The sequence below is a fragment of the Pongo abelii genome, chromosome 14, assembly GCF_028885655.2.
Source record: "Pongo abelii isolate AG06213 chromosome 14, NHGRI_mPonAbe1-v2.0_pri, whole genome shotgun sequence".
Lineage (NCBI taxonomy): Eukaryota > Metazoa > Chordata > Mammalia > Primates > Hominidae > Pongo > Pongo abelii.
The window spans coordinates 24534441-24545359 of NC_071999.2; positions in this window are offsets into that span (position 1 = coordinate 24534441).

A 10919-nucleotide genomic window follows, 5' to 3' on the forward strand; every position below is an offset into this window, starting at 1 on the left:
CCACATGGGGACTGAGTCAGACATGATCTTCTCTGAGTGGTTTTCCTTACCTCATCATTTCCCAAATCCTGAGTTAGACTGTGATTCTACAGAAGTCTGTGCTTGTCCACCATAGCATTTATCAAGTTATATCACAAATATTTTACACTGGATAGTATATTCATTCTGTGAAGGAAGGGACTGTGTCTTGCTACATCTTGAAATTGACTCAGGCAAATGGTAGACTGTAAAACCACCACTTATGGAATAAAGGAAGAAAATTTAGACCCCCAAACCTATATAGATAGCCTAAAATGTTATCCCATTTCACAAGTAACTTGCGTTAGTAGCAGCTTCAATCCTACAATAGATGGGCTTTGAGTAGATGCTATTCTATCAACATAGGTGGCCCTTGGTGTATCTGGAATGTGTCATTTTACCCAAGTATGCCAAGGGAAGAAAAAATCTTAGTATCTCTCTCTCTTCCCTCCTTCCAGTTTTGGAGAGCTGTAGCTAGAAGGAAGTCCTCTAAAGATGAAGACTACTAATTACAACATTTCACATTTTGGGTCATTCTTTATTCACAAAACATCACTGTAGCCACCACCTCAGCCTCTCCACTTCCAGCAAGGAGATCTGGCCTGTGTGCAGGGAGTCTATGCAGGATCCCATGGAGGTGTTTGTGGATGATGAGACCAAGTGCACGCTGCACACACCCGCAGCAGTACTACCTCAAGCTCAAGGACTGAGAAGAACTGCAAGCTTATTTCCTGGCCCACTGCACCCCAGCCCTGCCTTATGCTAAGTCTCCATGTCAGAGGATGACATATACATATACGCGTGCACATGCGTATTCACCATCTGGCCCTTGTTCTATTCGGGTGATTTATTTCTTGCATCTTGCATCTCCTTATTGAGTTTATAAGAAGATGCATGATAATTCATTTTCTTTGTCAATTCCCTGCTTCTCATTTTGCTAATTCAATGCCACACTAACACTTCTATTAATTTGGCACTTGGAACTGATAGATTTACTGTGTGGCATTCCATCTCTAACTAAACAAAATACCGCAGACTTGGAGCTCTTTCCAGTGTCAAAGTTTTGCTGCTGCTGCTGCTGCTGCTGCTGCTGTTTTGGCCACTGCTGCATTGTATGAAGCTTATCCACATCCTTTAATCATATACTCATATTCTCTTGAACTGAGGTATACGGGGATAATACCTGAAGTTTTTCCACTTCGTGGAGGCATTGTAAATATTCCTGAAGTGAAGAATTCTGTGGTTAAAGAAGTCATCTTCCTTATAAATCACAGGGCTTACTTGAGTCATAAGGCAACCTGCTCTTCTACAGCAAATGCTTGCTTGCTGCAAAGGCCTGGACTAGGAGTCTCAACAATGATCACCCGCACCTTGTCCATGATATCCACATATGTAGATGACATCTCTGGAGACAATTAACTCTGTAAAATTTTAGGACAATCAGTTGCCTGTGAATCTGAATAACATCTGCAGTTACAGCAGGGAGGATAAAATTAGCAGAGTGATCAATTCTTATCCTTCAGGATGTAAACTAACAGCTGGATTGAAAAAGAAAGTTCCACAATCAAATTTCATCAGTGATGTGTTGCAAAATGAGTGGTTGGCCACTACTAAAACTCTTAGCCCAGGCCTTTGTTGTAAACAAACATTGGCTACACATGAGCAGATCCTCCTTTTCACCCAGGCACACTCTGTGATTTCTAAGGACATTTGCAAGGTTTGCAATCCAGAAGCCCATTTAAACATCAGGTATCTATCGGGGTTTGGAGAGAAGTGCATCACCAATTCAAATGCCAACCAGCCTAATGGATGCTGGGAACATGCCCCAGGGTAACCACTGCTAGGGTGACTGATCTATCTGAAGTTCAATTAAGGAAAAATGCTTGTCCTCACTTCCAAGTTTTGAAAACAGTTGGGCATTTTTGAACATTTTGAACTCTCTTTCTCCCCTGTAACCACTTCTTTTCCGCCCTGAAATCTGTAGTGGGAAAGAAACGTATTTAGTAATTTAAGCTCTCATCTTAAGAAAAGTTCAAAGTAGGTGTGGAGTAAATGTTGTGAGAGGGAAACCTGAACCTAGAGTTAGTGTAATAAGCCCAAGTCCCAGACATATCAAGAAAGTTAGCAATGCCAGAAATAAACACAGTCGAGCATAAATCAACAGAGACTGTGGATGGAAATTTCACTGCGGGTATCACTGGGAACAGGAATAAAACAAGCAGATGGTAATATTGGAGAGAAAAGGGGAAACATAAGAAGAAAACATAAAAAGTGGAAATATTTGACTTTTTCATAAAGTAAAAGAAATTTTAATTTTTTTTTCTACTTAGCAAGTTCTGAGTAAGAATTAAGCATCATGATGAAAATAAATAACCCTCAAGAAAAGGATTATAAAAAGGCATAGAAGAGCTTTCAGATTTAAAATGGAGTCCAGGCAATTCTAGAAACCAGGTCCGTTTGTATTTGCCTAGATTAAGCCAGTATTACCCAATATTAGTAGCAAAACTGCTCATATCAAAATCCAACTTAGCTTTGGGGAAATACAAATCAGTCTACAGACATGTTAAGTTTCAACAAATCCAGTAAATCAGAAACATAGTGCAAAACAAAACTGAAAAATAAGATTTTTCAAAAATCATGCTCTTAGGCCGGCACAGTGGCTCACACCTGTAATCCTAGCACTTTGGCAGGCCGAGACAGGTGGATCACGAGGTCAGGAGATCGAGACCATCCTGGCTAACACGGTGAAACCCCGTCTCTACTTAAAAAAAAAAAAATTAGCAGGCATGGTGGCGGGCGCCTGTAGTCCCAGCTACTCGGGAGGCTGAGGCAGGAGAACGGTGTGAACCCAGGAGGTGGGGCTTGCAGCAAGCCGAGATCACGCCACTGCACTCCAGCCTGGGTGACAGAGGGAGACTCCGTCTCAAAAAAACAAAAAAAACAAAAAATACTTTATTGATAATTGAAAATATGTGTTACCTAATTGGCATGTTTTGCAAAAGCAACAAACTGGGCAGTGCTTTTGTTTATTTATGAATTATTTCAATAGTATGTACTGTGTGTGCACCACACTCTTGGCAGACTGCTGTGTGCCAAAAACACAAAGACACACAGCACATGGTCCCGCCCTCAAGGGATCTGGGCTAGTTGGTTGTTAACTTACGCTGGTCACATAAATGTCTTCAGATTTACACCAAGACATTTCACGTGGAAATCCACAAGTGATTCCATTTCAAATGTGAAACAATCTCATCCATTTATACTTAAACATGTCTTCCTCGGAGACCTCCCTCCCTGACCTTCTGAATTGGCTTAATTCCATTCATGAGTTCCCGTGGAAGTGCACAAGGCATTTCCTTGTGCTTCCTCTACCAAAATACTCAAGGTACTCTATGGCAGTTTTGCCTACTCTTTACTCGCTACTGTCCTCATTACTGTCCCCCAAGGAATTAGTAAGTAACTTATGAATGAATGATTACATGATAGAAGAGCTGAATAAATAAACGAACTGATCATTAAACTGAACTGTCCCTGAACAACTGGACAAAATAAGTGAGTCTATTTGCCTGGCCCTATTTTTTTATATTTTCTCTGAAATTATGAATGCTAGTTTGGACTATAAATTCCTTTTTAATTGGAATGGCAGGTCCAAATTTCTCTGCTTCTCTCTTGCACTTTACTGGATAATCCACGGGTCATAGGTTTTTCGGCTGATTTAATTCCTACAGCACTCTTAGAAAATGAAGTGCACAGCTTTTACAATGATAATTACTGTTTTAAAAATTGCTTACAACACATAATTAGACAGGTGACTATGGTATAAGCATGATGCAGATATTTTAAATGTGTAATAGTGCCATCAGAAGTACTGATAAAAGATAACTTTGTTCTGGTATATGTGAACAAGTTTATACATCTTGAATACTTCTTGCAGGTTTATTATGAAAATATTTTCTATCTTGAACAATGGATTCATTGTCAGAAATCTGATATGTTCAGCAACAGAAAGAACCTTGCTTTTCTGATGGAGGCGGATTTTCTGTACAGGATTAGTTCAAACTAGTTCCTATAAAAACACACAAGAAAGGATAAGACACATTCTTCCATAATTTTGCAAGAAAGTGAGTTTAGAATTTAAAGATTACCTCATAGTTTTATTAATATACTGTAATTAACTGAGCTTCTCCGTTTAAATTACTAATTGGGGGATTCCTATCACAAACTTAAGCTGCTTTTCGTCTCAAGAATGTTCCCTTCTAAACTTGTTGTAACATTCTGGTCTCATTAAGTTACCAATTCATCTGCTATATACAGCTGTCTTCACACTCTCTTCCTTCATAAGAATCGCAGCCAACAGAAGCATTTTCTATGTTTTACAATTACTGACTACTACAAGGGAGACCAAAGAAGCTGACAATAGCTCAACTCCATGACTGCCTGGACGTAGTAACTGTAAAGTGTGTTTGACAAAATGTAGACATATATAGGATTAATGGAATGAGTTGTATTTCAGAAGTAGGAAACCTTGTTAACATCAGTTATAGTTTCTCTTTTAAAGCTAACTACGTAAAAGAATATATTTTATTCCTTTTAAAGTTACTTTTAATGCATCCAATCTTCTGGTTTTTTACCTTGGTTAAACTCTCATTAAATTCAGTGGTTTTATCTTTAATTTAGGGGTTTATTTCTATTTTTCAAAAACTCATTCTGCTTTCAAACAAGAGAAACATAAGCACAGGTATTTTAAATATCTAATAGTGCTATCACAACTACCAATGAAAGAGCTGTGTTGAAAAATAAAAACAAAACACAAAATGTTGTTTTTACTCAAGAGTTTAACAATAAATTCATTGGTCTGTGACAATAAAATGTATTTATCTGTTAGCAATTGACTCAAGAATTGAAGCAGAATATTAAGCTGAGTAGCAAGGTCAATGTTAGGATTTCATTTATGAAGGTGCCACACTGGTAAATAAGGAACGATAAAGGGTACTCTCATACTCGAGAAACGTATAGCTATATTCTCCCTCAAGAGATTTTGAAATAATGTTAAATTTGGGGAAGGCTTGGTTTTAGACAGCCACGATTTTATTCCATAAAGTTTCTAAACACTCTTTACCTCTATAGAATCATCAACGTAAGAGAAATAACAGAAAGTGGACCAAGGACAATATTGTTCTTAACTGCATGTTTATGAAAACCCAAGCCTCAAGTGACCAAGAATACTCCTGCATCTTGCTTTATAATGCAATAATAATCAAGCTCAATTCGGATACACAAGTTACAATGTGTAGTTCACCATTGGACACCAGGCACCTGGGAAATGTGGTCCAAAAGAGGCACATCTTAGTGGCCCCTTGGTGCACAAATAGTGGCCCCTTAGTGGTCTACTAGCTTCTCATTGGCATCTTTAGCTTCTGCACTATCTAGAAATGCTTGAGGATCCTAAATACAAAATTAAAAGATTCTGGTGTTTCCTCAACTCTTAATTCTAATTTAGAATTAGACTTCTAAGTTCTAATTAGTTTAGCAGTTGTGTTCCCTCATACTGGAGTTCTATTTATCCTTCCAGACCTTTTCTCCAAAGCAGTGTCTCTGTAGGTGTTCTAGATTACAAAGTTTGTGATAAATCAGTGGATGGGTAAAATCAATGCCTTTGTCCTGTGTACTAAGCTAAGCTGGATAGCACCACACTTCTGACTATGGGGAGACATCTGAATATCTCTGGGAAACTCAGAATCCAAAACAAGAGCCTTAAAACAGCAGCAACAAGAAGAACAAAATAAACTTTCTTGCTTTGACCAGGAAATGGAAAGCATTCCACATGCCATCAAATCCAGCCCCATTCAGATTTAATCTCAGGAGAGACTCTACTCCTCTCTTTACACCAACTCTCTCACCAAGTCCTGACCAGAGCTCCAGAATTCATGTCTCCAGTTTTCGTTTTTGTTTTTTACCTGGAGTCTCGTTCTGTCGTCCAGGCTGGAGTGCAGTGGCGCGATCTCGGTTCACTGCAAGCTCCGCCTCCCGGGTTCACGCCATTCTCCCGCCTCAGCCTCCCGAGTAGCTGGGACTACAGGCGCCCGCCACCATGCCCGGCTAATTTTTTTATATTTTTAGTAGAGACGGGGTTTCACTGTGTTAGCCAGGATGGTCTCGATCTTCTGACCTCGTGATTTGCCCGCCTCGGCCTCCCAAAGTGCTGGGATTACAGGCGTGAGCCACCACGCCCAGCCTCCTGTCTCCAGTTTTTACATGAGTTCATGGTGCAGATTTTTGTTGTTGTTGTCGTTGTTCTGTAGAAGTCCCCATATATAATAAGCACAAGGTCTGGGGCATAAACATTTGTTTGGAAGAAATTTAAAAAAATTTTTTTAAATAACATAACTTGATTTTTATCTCCTGGCGTGCCCCAATTTCAGTAAATGGCAGGAAGCTCATGTTAATCACATCCCTGTGACCCCGTCTTCCGAGGGCATCCTTAACACCAGGGCATCTTCAACACCAGGGTATCCTCAACACCAGGGCTTTGGTGGGCACAGGTGGCTGGCCCCGTTCCTGGAGATCCTGCTACCTTATCCTCAGCAGGGCTGGCTGGGTCCCCTCAGCAAGGCCACCTCCCAGCAAGCTCCCTTCAGGTCTGTTGCTTCTTTCCTCAGGCACTTCTGACTCCATTCTGGGGTGAGGTGACACGGAAGCATCGAGTGGTTTTTGCACAGCCTCTGCAGTTTCCAGGAACACTCCGGGGCAGCTTCAGGGCCTCACTGTCTTCAGCATCACAGGCAGCAATTAACTGGGTTCTCCAGTGCTGGGTGATGGGATGCTGGCTGCTTTCACAGGCTTCACGCAGTAAGTAAAACCCTCACCTGCTGAATTTTCAGATGTTGTGGAAACTGGGAGTTTTTGTCTATCTCCACACACTAGTTAGCAATAAAACAGAGTCTACCCTATGCCTTTTGAGAAATGCATTAACATGTAATGGATATTAGATACAGGATGTTCTAAAAATTCCAAATAAAAAGTTTAACCCCTCTGGGGCAGACAAAACCGACTTATAATTGAATTGTTCCAATCTTTGATAATTCCATAAGCCTTATGCACCAAGTTCTTTGAAACCTAACAGGCCAGGCACAGTGGCTCACACCTGTAATCCCAACATATTTGGAGTCCAAGACAGGTAGATTGCTTGAGCCCAGGAGTTCGAGACCAGAATGGGCAACACAATGAGACCTCTGTCTCTACAAAAATACAAAAATTAGCCAGAAGTTGTGGCGTGTACCTGTAGACCCAGCCACTTGGGAGGCTGAAGTGGGAAGATGGCTTGAGCCTAAGAGGTTGAGGCTGCAGTGAGCTACGAAGGGTCCACTGCACTGGAGGCTGGGCAACAGAGCAAGACACTTCCTCTAAGGAAAAAAAATTAATAGAGAGAGATCCCAGATACCCTTTACCCAGTTTCCTTCAATGGTAACATCTGGCAAAATTATAGTAGAATAACACAACTAGGAAATTGGTATTGATACAGTCCAGATACAGGACATGTCCAGGACCACAGGGATCTCTTCCTTTTATCCTTCCCCTTTTTAACGCCTAGGGATCACTAATATATTAGAGTTTTGTGATTTCAAGAATTTTATATAAATGGAATCTCAGATATATATTAATATATATTTATATTTTACAGATGTTAATATATATTTGTATTTAATATATATTTCTATTTTATATATAAATAGACATATATATATATAATACATAACCTTTTTTGATTGTCCTTTTTCACCGAGCATAATTCTCTGCCAGTTCATCCAGATAAATGGATGAATCCTTTTTACCACTGGGTAGTCTTCCGTGATATGGATGCACCAGTGGGTTTAGCCATTCACCCATTGAAGGACATCTGCTTTTTTTCCAGATTTCAGCCTTTATTAATAAAACTGCTGTAGACTGGGTATGGTGGTTCACACCTGTAATCCCAGCACTTTGGGAGGCCAAGGCAGGAGGATCACTTGAGCCTAGGAGTTCAACACCAGCCTGGGCAACATAGGAAGACCCCATCTCTCCAAAAAGTAGATTTAAAAACTTAATCCAACTATAGTGGTGCACACCTGTAGTCTCAGATACTCAGGAGGCTGAGGTAGGAGGATCTTTTGAGGCCAGGAGTTTGAGGCTGTAGTGAGCTAGGATCACACCACTGCACTCCAGCCTGGACAACAAAGCAAGATCCTATCTCAAACAAATAAATAAATAAATAAATCTGCTATAACTATTTATTTATAGGATTTTGTGTGAATACATCTCTTCACTTCTCTAGAATAAATGCTCAGAAGTGCAATTGCTGTGTTGAGTTGTAGTTGTATGTTTAGCTTTTAAAGCAACTGCCAAACTATTTTCCAGAGTGGCCATACCATTTTACATCCCCACCAGCAACATCTGAGTGACCCAGTTTCCCTGTATTCTTGTCAGCATTTGGTGATGTCATTATTTTATTTTAGCCATTTTAATAGGTGTGCAGTGACACCTCATTATGTCTTTAATTTGCGTTTCCCTAATGACTAATGATGTTGAACATCTTTTCATTTTTCAATATGCCATCTGTAAATGTATTTTAACTCCTTCCTTCCTTCCTCTCTCTTCCTTCTCTCTTTCTTTCTCTTTCTTTCTTTCTTTTTCTTTTTCTTTCTTTCTTTCTCTCTCTTTCTTTCTTTCTCTTCCATTCCTTTCCTCTTTCTTTCTTTGTTTTTTTGGACAGGATCTTGCTCTGTTGCTCGGGCTGGAGTACAGTGATATAATCATGGCTTACTGTGGCCTCAAACTCCAGGTCTCAAGAGATTCTCTGGCCTCAGCCTCCCAAAGTTCTAGAATTACACGGTGAGCCACCATGCCCGGCCTTCGCTATTTTCTGATGGAATTGTTTCTGTTTTTGCTGTTCAGTTTTGAGATTTCTCTATATGTTATAGACACCTGTCCTTTGTCAGACTTTTAGTTTGCAAATTTTTTCTCCCAATCTGTAACTTGCCTTTTCACTCTCCTAAAGGATCCTTTGCAAAGCAAAACTTTTTAATTTTAGCAAAGCGTAATTTGTCAGTTTTTCCTCCAAGAATTCTTTGCCTAGCTTAGATCTCAAAGATTTCCTCCTATTTTTTTTCTGAAAGTTTCAAATGAAATGATTAGTTAGATATAATTTTTTGTATGAGGTGTGAAGTTTCGGTCTGTGAATGTTTGATTGTCCCAGCATCATTTGATGAAAGACTATCTTTCCTCCAATGAATTGCTCTTTGCACCTTTGTCGAAGACCGGTGAGGCATATCTGTGTAGGTCTTTCTGAGGTCTCTCCTCTGTTCCATTAGTCTATGTATCTAACTCTGCCAATACCACACTGTCGTTGAATAATAAATTTTGAAACCAGGCAGCCTTATGCCTTTTATTTCATTTTTCTTTTTCAAAATTGCTTTAGCCCTTCTAGCTCCTTTGCCTTTCCACTACACACCTATTAAAACATCTAAAATAAAAAATTGTGACATTGCCAAATACTGGTGAGGATGCAGAGAAAACGGGTCATGCAGACATTGCTAGTGGGAAAGTAGAATGGGACAGGCACTCGGGCAAACAATTCGGCAGCTTCTTAAATTAACTCAACATGTAACTACCATACCAAAACTCCAGAGAGGGATTGTGTAGAATAATATCAAAACCACTGTGGCTATCAGACTCTCATTTCAGAAAAAGGATATTTATATTGGCTTATCTCAAGAAGAGTTCTTATTTACATTCCTGAGCCTACTTTACATTTGAGTTCTGCATTCAGCCAGACTATCAGAGAAGCGGCGCTTGCCCCTCCTGCTGTTGGTCCTCAGTCTGCTGTGTACTGTAACAATGCCAGTGGGCACAGGGTTTCCGCTTTTCAGTGAGTCTCTGCTGGATGCCCCGACAGTTCTTTCTGCAGAGGCTGCGAGTCCTGCCACACTGCACCCTTCAGGACAACACGTCCTTAATGTTTGTTTCCAAGCTGTTATTCTTCCATTCTCTTGAGCAAATCATTTCTTTTTCAATGCTTCTACTACTCAACTGTGTTATCATCTCTCTCCCCTTGCTTCTGGGAGTGACCAGTCTCCTGGCTACATCTTTCATTCATCAAAGACATGGCCACACGGATTATGGCCTCCCCTCCTTCCGCTCCAGGCTTTGTGAGTGGCTTGAGCCTCTTGGCCTTATGTTCACCCTACTCAGGGAAACCACGGCCTGGCCTGGCTCTGGCCATCACCCTGATTGCCCAACTCCACCAAAGTCCCTGTGGCCACAGTTTCTTTTCCCTCCCACTTTCTCTTTGTTCCTCCCTTCTGCATTTTCACACCAATTCTCTGACTATGTGAAATCTTCCATCTCTCAATGACTCCATAAGCCTCTGCCTCGCTCCCATGTGTTTCTTACTGTATTCACTTCTTTCCCTATTCAGTGCAAACTCCAAGTCTTACTACTTCAACCATACGCATGCCAATACCCAAACCCTGTAGCCATTGTCCATCTCTTTCCCTCTACGTGGTGAATCCATATTTTGGGATCAGTTCAGCTGTACCTCTTCCCTGCACACTCTTGGTATGGGAGCGTGATTGGAGAAAAATCACACAAACACACAGGAAGATATTTTTTCAGATCCACAGTCCTATTCCTCCTCTGGGCCCTTGATTCCATTTGGAATTCCTAGTCATCATTTCCTCCCATGCTCAAGGGGAACTCTCCACACCTATAAGCCTCTGATCAATTCCTCTTCCCTTATCATTCCCACAGATGGCCTTACCTCTTCACAGAGAAAACGGAAGTGAGATGGAAACCATTGCAGCTTCCTGTTTGTAAATTAACAGACTTGGTCCACACCAGTGCTTTCTTGCTTTACTCCTCCGAAC